This window comes from Sapajus apella, unplaced genomic scaffold, assembly GCF_009761245.1.
Source record: "Sapajus apella isolate SASKATOON/1434 unplaced genomic scaffold, GSC_monkey_1.0 scaffold7, whole genome shotgun sequence".
NCBI classification, from domain to species: domain Eukaryota; kingdom Metazoa; phylum Chordata; class Mammalia; order Primates; family Cebidae; genus Sapajus; species Sapajus apella.
This window is the reverse complement of record NW_022436947.1, coordinates 17,625,508-17,638,430: the sequence shown is the minus strand read 5'-3', so window position 1 is coordinate 17,638,430 and position 12,923 is coordinate 17,625,508. Positions and strand designations below refer to the sequence as shown.

At 40.0% G+C, this 12,923-nt stretch overlaps 1 protein-coding gene across 3 annotated transcripts in view; it reads right to left on the bottom strand.

Annotated features, from left to right (window-relative positions):
* Positions 1 to 12,712, bottom strand: part of IQUB (IQ motif and ubiquitin domain containing) — a 64,563-nt gene extending 51,851 nt beyond the window's left edge. For all 3 annotated transcript variants that reach the window (XM_032276121.1, XM_032276123.1, XM_032276122.1), the window contains exon 1: positions 12,131 to 12,712. The gene's annotated coding sequence lies outside the window, so the exon portion shown is untranslated. The remainder of the gene's footprint in view (positions 1 to 12,130) is intronic.
* Between the last annotated feature and the right edge of the window lie 211 nt (positions 12,713 to 12,923).

Here is a 12,923-nt window from a genome sequence, read left to right as displayed (position 1 = left end):
TGGAGTGCAGTGGTCCAATCTCAGTTCACTGCAACCTCCGCTTCCCAGTTTCAAGTGATACTCCTGCCTTAGCCTCCTGAGTAACTGGGACTACAGGCATGTGCCACCACACCCAGCTTATTTTTGTATTTTTAGTAGAGGCAGGGTTTTGCCATGTTGGCCAGGCTTGTCTCAAAGTCCTAGCCTCAAGTGATTTGTCTGCCTCATCCTCCCAAAGTGCTGGGATTACAGGTGTAAGTCATGATGCCCAGCCAGGAAAAATATTTTAAAAGTAATAGCTGAGAGATTTTCAAAACTGATAAAAGAATATGGATTCCCCAGATTCAGGAAGCATAATATAAATATATACCAAACAGGTTAAATAAAAATAATTAGTAGCCATACACATTGTTATAAAATTACAGAATATCAAAGACAAAGAAAAGGTCCTGAAAGTACAGTGATAAAGAACATAACATCTACTGTTTTGAATCATATTAATTTACTGACATTAATACAAAGAAAAGTAAAATCACTGCAGACTTATCAGAAAAGTGGGAGCCAATGTAACAATAGGCTAACCAAAGAAGGTAACTATCAACCTAGAATTGTGCACCCAGCAAAATTAGCTCTCAAGAACGAAAACAGAAGCATTTACAAGTTAGTTACTAAGTTACCACCAAAATATTTGCTCTAAAGGAACTTCTAAAGAAAATACTCAAAGGAGGAAAATGATTTCAAAGGATGTCTGAAGTGCAACTCAGAAAGGTAAATGTATAAAACCATAAACACATGGGTATATCCAAACAAATACTGTCAATACAAAATGATAGTAAATTGAAATATTAGACAATAATATGTAATTGGGAAGGGAAAAACCAACCTGTCTCAGATCCTTATTCTGGTTTTTTGTTTTTTTATATATATATAGATTTTGGGAGTACAAGTACAGTGCAGTTTTGTTACATTAATCTATTGTATAGTGGTGAAGTCTGGGCTTTTATTGTAACCATCACTCAAATGGTATAAATGGTACCCAGTGAGTAACTTCTCATCCCTCATGCCCTTCCCATGCTCCCATTCTTTCATGTCTCCAATGTCTATTATTCCACTCTCTATGTTCGTATGTAGATGTTATTTTACTCCCACTTATAAGTGAGAACATACAGTATTTGATTTTCTGTTTCTGAGTTATTTCACATAAAATAATGGCCTCCCATTCCAAGAGGGATACATTCTTAACCCTAGACTTTATTACTTAAATATGCATAGTTAAATCTCAACTACAAGCAATCAAAAAACAAAAACACAGTTTTTAAATCCCAAAGCAAATAAGAGGGGAAAAAAGTGAAATGAGAAAAACCTGAACAACAGCTCAATTTTTAAAAAGGTCAAGAAACTTCTTCGGGCTCTCACCCGCGCACACACACACACAAACAAACAAACAAAACTTCATTTTGATGATTTTATCCTATAACAGAGTTTAGTGGTCTGATTAGAAAGAGAATACCATAATGAAGGCCTAACTCCTGGCAACATACTCATCTGCCCTCTTTGGAGAGTCTAAGGTAATGCTTCTGTTTCTAACTGAGGAGTCATCCTGACCCCAAACTGGCCAAAATGGTATCTTCTAAAAACAGCAATAGCAACAAAATCAAGAACTTCTGCTCTTCAGAAAACACAACCGGGAGAATAAAAAGATAAATCATAGACTGGAAGATACTTTTCACAAAATGCATATCTGTTAAAGGACTTATATCCAGACTACACAGAGAATAATAAGAAAAAAATAATATTTAAAAAGGGTAAAAGATTTAAATAGACACTTCAGCAAATAATACACAGAGAAGGCAATTAAGCAGGGCCAGGCTGAGGTTGAGGCAAGTGAAGGGCCTGCGCTGCTCTACGCTCGTACTCGTGTCTGAAAATGAGTGACTCCTAGAATTTTGGGCCTAGGTGCATCATTTGCTTCACCCCGGTCTCAGTCCTGAGAACAAACACATAAAAAGAAGCTCAATATCATTAGTCATTATAAAAATAGAACTTCAAATCACAATGAGATAGTACTATCTACCTATTAGAATAATTAAAATAATATGATTAAAGCTCTCTAATAGCAAGTGCTAGTGAGTAAGTATAAAGGCAAGTGGTACACACAACAACATGGATGAAACTCAAATCATGCTCAAATTATGAAGAAGTCAACTCTACTAAGGCTGCGTACTATTGACTCTATATGACGAATCCTAGGGTTAGAAGATACACCAAAGCCTAAGGGCAAAGATGAGTTGACTACAGAAGGATGTGGGGATTTTTTATGTAATGGAAATATTCAAAATCTCAATTGTGGTAGTGGTTATGCAAACTATATGTGTTTATTAAAACGCATAACACTCCAGACTAAAGAGGGTAAATTTCATTGTTTCTAGGTTATCACTTACTAGAAAGTTATAACAAAAAGTAAAAGCAACTAATGCTCCTTTCAGTAGGAAAAAAAAAAACTGTACTATTAAGACTAAGACTAAAGGAATTTCAATAACGATAACAATTATGGAAAATTGATGAGGCAGGGGAAAAGAACTGATCCCAGCTGTAAGGTCAGCGGTATAGGAAATGATAAATAGCAAAGAAAGTGAAAATATATGGGTAAATGTAAATGTACTTTGGCTGTATAAAAATAATGTCACAAAGTCATACACACAGAGAAATACAAAATAATCATATGGCATATCCGTTATGAGGGATGAAAATGATGAAAAGGGCATTTGCCTTATCATAATTCATTAATCTGGATATGTGTTTTATGTGGCTTTCTGACCTTGTGCTACACTTAACAATAAAGAAGCTAAATAAAAAAGAAGAGGAGGATGAAGTACTCTATATGTTGACAAAAGTCACACCCCAAGATACATTAAGTGAGAAAAAGAAAGTGAGAAATAAGAATATATATTTGTGTTTGCTTCTATCTAGAGAAAGAAACATTCAGAAAAGCATGAAAGAAACTAAGAAAACGAGTTACCTGATGAGGGACAAAGTGCATAGAAAGTAGCCAGAAGAAGGGTGGGCTCCAGAATTCTCAATGTATTATTTTTAATATTTTCATTTTTAAACAATGTAAATGTATTACCTGTTTTAGAAATTATATACTAAGACATCATAGGCTAGTAGAGTAGGAAAAACACAAGATGGCTGGGAGACTATGTGATCAAGAGTGCTAAAGCCTCTATAGGAATAGGAACTAAGAATTATGACAGGTCTGAGATTTTATCCTACCGACAAGCTAACAATTTAGCCTGCCATAGTTTCATGAATGCTGTCAGAATACGTAAGACTCCTGGGTCAGAGACAAAGGACTTTATTACTCATGGCACAGCAGATAGCATGAGCTTTATATTCACATAGGATTCCTGTGCTCCCAAATCCCAGAAGGAAAATGTGGAATGGCCCAATTAGATGCTATACACACAGTGGGTTTGCATGACAGCTAAGGAGCCCCAAGCTTAGAAACTCCAGTCCTTTATAATGGACTGCAAGCAAATGTGCCCAACCTTTGCCTGGGAGGAAGACATTATTGTTATTATACTAGACAGGTAAATCTGACCTCTGCTTTAGAAAGAGACCCTGTATCTTTTAAGACTGTTCACTATACAAATATCCTTGAAAAGAAAATTCAAAACAAAGCTGTCAGTGTCTAAGTAGAAATGCTAGAGAACCATGGGGAACTGTCCTCCAAGAGGAATAAGAATCATCCATAGACCAACACTAAAAAAGGCTCTGAGAGTCAGCATCTAGTGATTATTCTCATACCAATCTAGTAAGAATGACCATTTCACAAAAGAAATAGCATTGTCTTTCCCACAGCCCACAAGAACAATGCTTGCTCACCTATGCTCTGAAACTTTGTTAGGTTCCGTCTGACACTACCCAGTGTGAGTAAGGCCCCATTTAATAGACACAACATTTAAAAGCACTCCCAAGGTAGAGACACCTAAAGGGGAAGCCAGGCCTATATCTAACTAATAAGGTGGAAAACGATTAAACCAGCTTGAATGCCCACCAAGGCATGAAAGCTGATCCAATAGGCCTAAGATAATAAATTTCATAACTGTAACATGAGTAAATTATATCTAATAGTATAATAAAACAATAATATAACACAACCAAGAAAGGTCTACTTTCAGTCATCCTTTTTTTTTCTTTTGCTCACCTATTATCCAGCCACTCAAAAAGCACTGTCAATACTGACCTGATAATTTAGTCTCAGTCTACTTTTGTCTGTCATCCTGTCATATTTTGACAGTACTACTGCAATAGTCAGAGAAATATTTTTTAAGGAAACTCATATCATGCCCCTCTCATTCTTACTTAAACACCTCTAAAATAAAATGCTTTCTAGAATAAAACCCAAACTACTCACCATGGCCTTCAAGGTCCTAAATTTACCTAGCCCTTGCCTCGCTGACCTCATCTTCTAACCAACCCCACCTTTTCCCATATCTTTTACCATATCTAGGGTTGATCTCCCCCTTGAGGCTTTTGTATTTTATCTTTCCTCTGTCTATAAATCTTTTTTTTTCTTTTTTTCTTTTTTTTGAGATAGATTCTGGCTCTGTCACCCAGGCTAGAGTGCTAGTGTGGTCTCAGCTCACTGCAAGCTCTGCCTCCTGGTTCAAACAATTCTCCAGCTTCAGCCTCCCAAATAGCTGAGATTACAGGTGCCTGCCCCCAAGCCCAGTTAATTATTGTATTTTTAGTAGAGATGGGATTTCACCAAGTTGGCCAGGCTGGTCTCGAACTCCTTACCTCAGGTGGTCTGCTTGACTCAGCCTCTCAAAGCGCTGGGATTACAGGTGTGAGCCACCGGGCCTGGCTTGTTACTACAAATCTTTATGACTAATCCCTCATCTTCCATGTTTCGGTTCAAATAAAATTTCTCCAGGGAAGCCTTCCTAATCATACCTCAACTATCCCCTAATTTATTTTTTCCATCGATATAATCACTGTATATTTCTCAAAAGAAGACATAAAAATAGCCAACAGGTATATGAAAAAATACTCCATATCACTAATAATCAGAGAAATGCAAATCAAAACCACAATAAGACATCATCTCACCCCAGTTAAAATCACTATTGTCAAAAAGAAAATAACAGATGCTGGCAAGGATACAAAGAAAGGGGACTGGTGGTATACTGTTAGTGGAAAATGAAAATTACTAGAGCCATTGCAGAAAACAGTATGAAGGTTCCTCAAAATACCAAAAATAGTTCTACCATATAATCTAGCAATTCCACTGCTGAGTATATACTCAAAAGAAAGCAAATCAGCATATTGAAGAGATAGATGCACTCCCATGTTTACTACAGCACTATCCACAATAGCCAATCAACGTGTCTGCCACCGACTAAATATGGCATATATACACACAATGAAATATTATTCAGCCATAAAAAAGAATGAAATTCTTTCTTTATTTCTTTAATTCTTTGTTTGCAACAACATGGGTAAAACTGGGGGACATTATGTTATGTAAAATAAGCCAGGCACAGAAAGACAAATATCACAAGTTCTCACTCATAAGTAGGAGCTTAAAAAGTTCATCTCAGGAAGGTAGAGAATGGTTACCAGAAGCTGAGAAGGGCAGGAGAGTGACAGGGGGGATGAAGTAAGGTTGGTTAAGGAGTTCAAAAATACATTTACACAAAAGGGGTGAGTTCTAATGTTTGATAGCACTGTAAGGTGACTACAGTTAATAATACTTTATTTTACATTTCAAAATAGCTAGAAGAAAAGTTTTAGAATATTCTCAGAGCAAAGAAATTGATAAGGTAATGGGGATCCTGATTACCTTGATTTGATAATTACAAATTGTATACATGTATCAAATATCATAATAAATATATATAATAATTATGTATCAACAAAAATGTTAAAAATTTTAAAAAGCCTTGGCCATAGCTGAATTCATTCATGCTGTCAGCAAATTTTTATTGGGTACCTACTCATTACCAGTCCCCCATCTAGCTGTGTGTAGAGACGCTTCTATGTTTCTACACACAGCCATGGACAAGGCTTTTCAAAAATTTTTAAATTTTTGTTGATACATAATCATTATACATATTTATTGAACAGTTGTTATATTTGATACGTATCTTTACCTGACCCGGTATATATTTTACTAATTTAGTTGTTACTTGCCAGTTTCCTCACTAGAATTCACTAGAATATAAGCTTTTTTTATTACAGGGATTTTTTTTTTTTTTAGACAGAGTTTCACACTGTGGCCCGGACTGGAGTGCAATAGCGTGACCTCGGCTCACTGGAACCTCTGCCTCCTGGGTTCACTGAAACCTCCGCCTCCCAGGTTCACGCAATTCTCCTGCCTCAGCCTCCTGAGTACCTGGGTTAACAGGAACACACCACCACACCCGGCTAATTTTGTGTATATTTAGTAGAGACAGGGTTTCGCTATTTGGCCAGGCTGTTCTTGAACTCCTGACTTCATGATCCGCCCACGTCAGCCTCCCAAAATACTGGAATTACAGGCGTGAGCCACCACGCCCAGCCTACTGCAAGGATTTTGATCTGGTTGGCAGTTTGAAGTTTTTACTGCAGGGATTTTGATTTGCAGTTAAAAAAAGGCTCACATTCTAGTGAGGAAAATGGACATGTAATAACTAAATTAGTAAAATATACATTGGATCAGATAAAGATAAGAGCTAGCAAAATAATAAAGCAAAGAAGGTGGCTAGGAAATATGAGATTATCAGGAGAGAGTATGACAGAGTAGAGCGGCAAGTTTTGCTAAGTATATACAGTGGGGAAGGAAGGCCTCTCTGGTTAAGATGACATTTGAGCAGGAGGCTGAACTGAGAAAATAAGCAAGGCATGAGGACAAAAGCAGAAATGAGAAGCATCACATATCTGAAGAACAACTAGCTAGTCACCTTATGCGGCTAGAGAGCAGTGAGTTAAGAACAGTAGAAGAAGAAGTCAGAGAGGAAGTTGTGGGGAGACAGCATTAGATTGTGGAAGGCAGAGGAGTGGGAAGCTGGTAGGACATCAGGGGTCTACGGAATCCATTGTAGTAACCTGGACATGAGGTGAAATGGACCTGGCTGATAGTAGAGGAGATGGTGAGAAGTGCTGACTGGATTCTGGATATATTTTTTAAACAGAGCTGAAAGGATTTAGTGATGAACTAGATGTGGGCTATGAGATAAAGAGAGGAATCAAGGATGCTGCTAGTATTTTTAGCCTGAGTAACCAGAAGGACAGAGCTACATTTGCAGAAATAAGGAAAACTTCAACTAAAGGAGGTCTGAGGTATGCATGGGAGGTATGCATGGAAGTTAGATCAGCCTGGTTTGGGGTATGCTGAGTTTGAGGTGCCCATGGGACACTGGGTTAGTAGTTTGAAGGTTTCCGAAGATGTTGGCCTGGAAATTGGGAGAGTCAGAAGTCTATGGTATATAAAACCATGAGACATGTGAAATCAATGCAGCCAGAAACAGAAGCCACGTATTTGAAAGTTCCTTTGATAGGTACTGGATAAATTCATACCCTTCCACCTTCCTCCTCAATGCACCTGCCTCCGTTTCCTTGTTGCTATGGTTTCTAATGCTTATATTCATCTCACTCTAGTTTTGGTATGTGAGGTGTCCTAGATTGTTCTCCTCCAAACAATCTACCTCCTTATAAACAAGATGAGGGCCAGGTGTGGGTAACTCACACCTGTAATCCCAGCACTTTGGGAGGCTGAGGTGGTCAGATCTCTTGATCCCAGGAGATCAATACCAGGCAGGGCAACATAGTGAATCCCAATCTCAACAAAAAAAATACAAAACTTAGCTAAGCATTATGTTGTGGCATGCACCTGTAGTCCCAATTACTCGGAAGGCTGAGGTGGGAGGATCGCTTCAGCCATGGGAGGGGGAGGTTGTAGTGAGCCAAGATCTCACCACTGCACTCCTGCCTGAGCGACAGACTGAGACCCTGTCTAAAGTAGACACACACACACACACATACACACACACACACACACGCACATGCACACACACACACAGATCATAGCTCTCTATAACCTGTCGATTGTATGTACAGTAGTGCTTAAGGTTCATAGAAGGTCATTAATGATATGAATATATGACCCAAATAATTAGATGTTTTCAAGCTGTTAGTTGTTTATAAAGGGTGATTAGCAACTGTGTTTATAATGGTTAGCAGTGATAAGCATTTATTCAACCTAAAAATAAGAAATTTCAAGGTTTCTAAGTCATGACTTCAATGCCATACAGTACAGTGATACTCAGCTTTGGTTTCCTAAAGTGGCATTTCAGGAGGGTTGACTGTGGAACCAGCCCACCTGAGTTTGAATCCAGACTTAACAATTTCATGTTGAGAGAAGCAATCAGCCATGGGTCCTGACTGTCCCTACATGTTCGTGTGGAGTGTGACAAAAATTCAAGGTCAGGATCACTGTTTACCCAGGCCATTTCTCAGGGTTGTGTTTGCACCAAGAAACTGCAAAGGTTGAGATAACGTCTTCTCACTGAAACAAAGAGCAGGCTTTCTTTGGTTTACTATAGAAGCAGTAAATTCCCCATGTCCAGGCATCCCTGTAGACTCACTTCTGTTTCCCCTGCATGAAATGGGAGGCTTGGGAAATTGGCACAAACTTGAAGCGCTGGCTACTTCTTTTGCCATGTGTCCTTTGACCCAGCATCCAAGAAACAGTGACTAACTCATTAGTTTGTACGTAGAGTAAATTATCAGACTCCTCACAGTTCCTGGTACTTAGCTGCTGCATGACTTTGAGACACAGAGGTTTCTTAACCTAAGTTTCACTTTCCTCACTTGGGAAATGGGATATTAGTAGTTTTAACATCAAAGGTTCTTGCAAGAATTAAATAAAATAGTGTATATAAAGTACTTAGCAAACAGTGCCTGGCATATACTAAGCACAAAATAAAGGTTAGCTAATTAGTAATGAACTATTTCTAAAATTTCCAAATAGCTAATGATAATTACACATTAACAATGTCTCCTAGGTATTACATAATTACTCATTTTACATAGTAGGAGAAAAAATACTTTTAAAATAAAGCATAATATTAGCAAATACTTATACTAAATTATTTAATCTTCACAGATAGTATAATTACGCCCATTTTACAGATAAAGAAATTAGCACAGAGAGGTTAAGTAATATTTTCAAGAACACAGAGCTAGTAAGCAGTAGATCCAGGATCCAAATCCAGGCAGTCTGTATCCAGAACCCATGCCCTTAACCACTAACTTGTGCTATATCTTAGTGTAGGAGTCCATGGGGGTTTTGGGAGAGAAAAGAAAAGGGGTCCTGGTGGTTAAGACAAAGTCTAGAAACTGATCTCCCTGCAGATGAGAAGGCTAAGACCCAGGAATGCCTCATGGTAAGTTAGTGGTAGTCAGATCCAGAATTTAACAACTTTATCATCAGATACATTAACAGAGAATGTCTATTGTTCTTAAGCAAGAAACATGACTATGATTTAAAATACAGTAGAAAATATTCAGCAATTTTTTTCTTCACCTATCTAGAATAAGGAGCTAATTTTGCTATTTCCTAATATCCTCTCATATGTATATATTAATATGCTCTACTTGCATACATAAATATATGTAAACTCTCATTGCAACAAATATTAAATGTAAACAACAAAGCACACATATTAAAGTGTGAAGTGTAAAATGTAAAATTCCAGCCCAAATAGTTTGGAAAGCTACAGTTTGAAAAGACTTTTCAAAAGTGTTTTTTCATTATTGTTATTGTTCATTTTGTTGTTGTTTTTAAGAGAGTAATATGTGCTTACTAGAAAAACAATCTAACAGAACAGAAGGGAATAAAATAAGAAGTAAAAGTATTCCAGACACTCTAATTTATTTCTCATTGTTAGGCAGTTTACCTTTCCAGGAATTGTCTATAAAGCTACAATTATGTAATATATATACATTTAAATTTGTTTATGATTATACTGATGTCTTTCATAAACTATATTTCTGTTAATTTTTAAACTTTAATACTATATTACAACTTGTTTCTATATATGTGCTTAACATTTATTTTGATGTAAAATATGATTCTGCCACATTGTTTTCAACAACTTCACAGCAATTTCTTTGCAAGGCTAAGCCACATTGTGGTCAACTGTTGCTCTATTGATGGACATTTAAGCTGTCTCTAGTTTTTTACTGTTAAAAATAGTGCTACAACAAATATCTTATACATCTATCTCTGTATATATGTGTAAGTATACTGAAAATGAGTTCCCAGAATTAGAATGGATAAGTCAAAGGGCACACAGATCTTAATTTTGTTAAATTCCATCAAACTGCTTTCTATTACAGCCCCAAGAACTGTCCCTTGACTGTTTCCTTACATCCTCATATTGTTTTATGAGTCTTAATTATTAAATATCCCTTTGTTGTGTGTTGTACTTATATTTCTCATTATATGTTTGATATTGTTTATGTTTTCTTTTACTATATAGAGGTTTTAGATTGTTAGGTAGTGACATTTATCGATCTTTTTGTTTATGGGAGTTTCCAACTTTCCTGATATGCTTCGAAACACCTCTCACGTGAAACATAAATACATAAATTCATCCATAAATGCATAAATGAGGCAGATCTGTAACTGTTGATAGGAAACAATTGGACACACAGTCCTAAGTGTAAACGCCAATCACAGATGAGTATGCACAATGCTACAGGTACATCTACATATTTGTGTATGTCTAGAACACCCCTGGAAGGTGGCCTGGAGATGGGGTGAGTAAATGGCGGATTATTCTTCATTCTTTTTACTATTTGAACTTTTTAAAATGTATTATCTATTCAAATGTAAATGTTTTAGTCTTACTGTTTAAAAATAAAAGAGCAACCTCTATCATGTTTGCATACAAAAAAAAGTCCCCTTTGGCCGGGGCACGGTGGCTCACGCCTGTAATCTCAGCACTTTGGGAGGCTGAGGCGGGCGAATCACAAGGTCAGGAGTTTGAGACAAGACTGACCAACATGGTGAAACCCCCGTCTCTATTAAAAATACAAAAATTAGCCGGGCCTAGTGGCACGCACCTATAATCCCAGCTACTCAGGAGGCTGAGGCAGGAGAATTGCTCGAACCCGGGGGGCAGAGGTTGCAGTGAGCTGAGATCGTGCCACTGCATCCAGCCTGGGCAACAGAGCGAGACTCCGTCTCCCCATCAAAAAAGTCCCCCTTTCACCTACAATACATTTCATGCCCTACCATTTACGGCTTAATTTATTTAGAATGTTAGTATAATTAGTAAGGCAGGTATCCAGTCTTGCCTTCTACCAAATAGGTCTGCTGAATTTTCAAGTTTGTTAAGAGGCAAAGACCATGGGTGGAGAGGAAGGAGTGAGAGTGCCAGGTGAGGAAAGTCTAAAATCTCTCGACTTATTATGAGAATGGTCGCCAAGGAAGGCCAAAAGTCTTCTAGTGCCAGATTTGGGCTATACACACATCTTCTATGCAATTACTGTGATAAGCACTCGGGGTGTAGGGTGAGGTGTACCTTCTAGTTTGATGCTGCTGCTTCAAGTCCCAAATCAGATGGGCGGAGCCAGAAAAGGAGCAAAGAAAGACGAGATGCTTCGCACGGGGTGTGTGTGTGTGTGTGTGTGTGTGACATAGTGTCCCACTGTCGCCCAGGCTGGAGTGCTATGGCACGAATCTCGGCTCACTGTAATCTCTGCCACCCGGGTTCAAACATTTCTCTTGCTTCTGCCTCCCGAGTAGCTGGGATTACAGGCGCCCGCCACTACGCCAGGCTAATTTTTTGTATTTTTATTTTTTAGTAGAGACGGGGTTTCACTATGTTGGCCAGGCTGGTCTCGAGCTCCTGACCTCGTGATCCGCCCGCGTCGGCCTCCCAAAGTGCTGGGACTACAGGCGTGAGACACCGCGCTCGATTGCTTCGCAGTTTTTAAAGTAAAGGCGGAACATTCCTCACCGACCAGGCAGCTCCAGGAGCCCAGGCAGGAATCGCTGCCCGGCCCACAGAACCCAGAGTCCAGCGCGGCTATCACCGGCTCTAGGCTGAGTCTAAGCGTCAGGCCAGGAGGCCGCAATCAGAACCTGCCCTCCTACCTGTGTACGAAACGCAACTATTCTCGCCGAAGTGCTTGCCCGGCCTCCTAAAAAGCAGCTTCCAAACTCGCCGCTTTCTCCGTTGTTGGTCGTATCATAGCAACGGCCCTGGCACCACCTCTTCCGGCCAGTGAACGACAGGGGCGATCGGAGGGCGGAGTCGGGAAGGAGGAGCGCAGCATGGGAAAAGGGGAGGAGCCAGATGAGGGGGGAGGGTCGGGAGGAGGAGTGTGGCAGGAAATAAGGGGAGGAGCCAGAGGAGGGGGCGGAATCGGGAAGGAGGATCGCGGTAGAGAAGAAGAGGAGGGGCCAGAGGAGGCAGGTGGGGGCCTGCAACGGAGGAGCGCGGCGGAGGAAAGGGGGTGGGGCCAGAGGTGAGGGGGCAGGGCGAGGAGGAGCTAGAGGCGAGGATAAGGAGTCAGAAGTGAAGGAGATTGATGGAGTCGCAGAATGGAAAAGGGGAAGAACTAGGGGTGACGGTATGGGGAGGAGGAACGCGGCAGGACAAAGAGGAGGACGCAGAAGCCAGGATTCGGGGAGGAGCCGGAGGTAAAGGGACAGGGAAGATGGACGCGGCAGGGGAAGGGGCGGGGATAGAGGCGAGGGGGCGGGAGAATGGACTCGGCAGGGAGAAGGGGAGGGACCAGAGGCGAGTGGAGAGAGGAGGGACCCGGCAAGGAGAAGGGGCGGGACCAGCGACGAGGGGTCGGGGAGAAGGGAAGCGGCAGGAAGACGGCGAGGAGCCGAAGGCTGAGCCGGCGGGAAGGAGGGATGCGGAAGGGAGAAGGGGAGG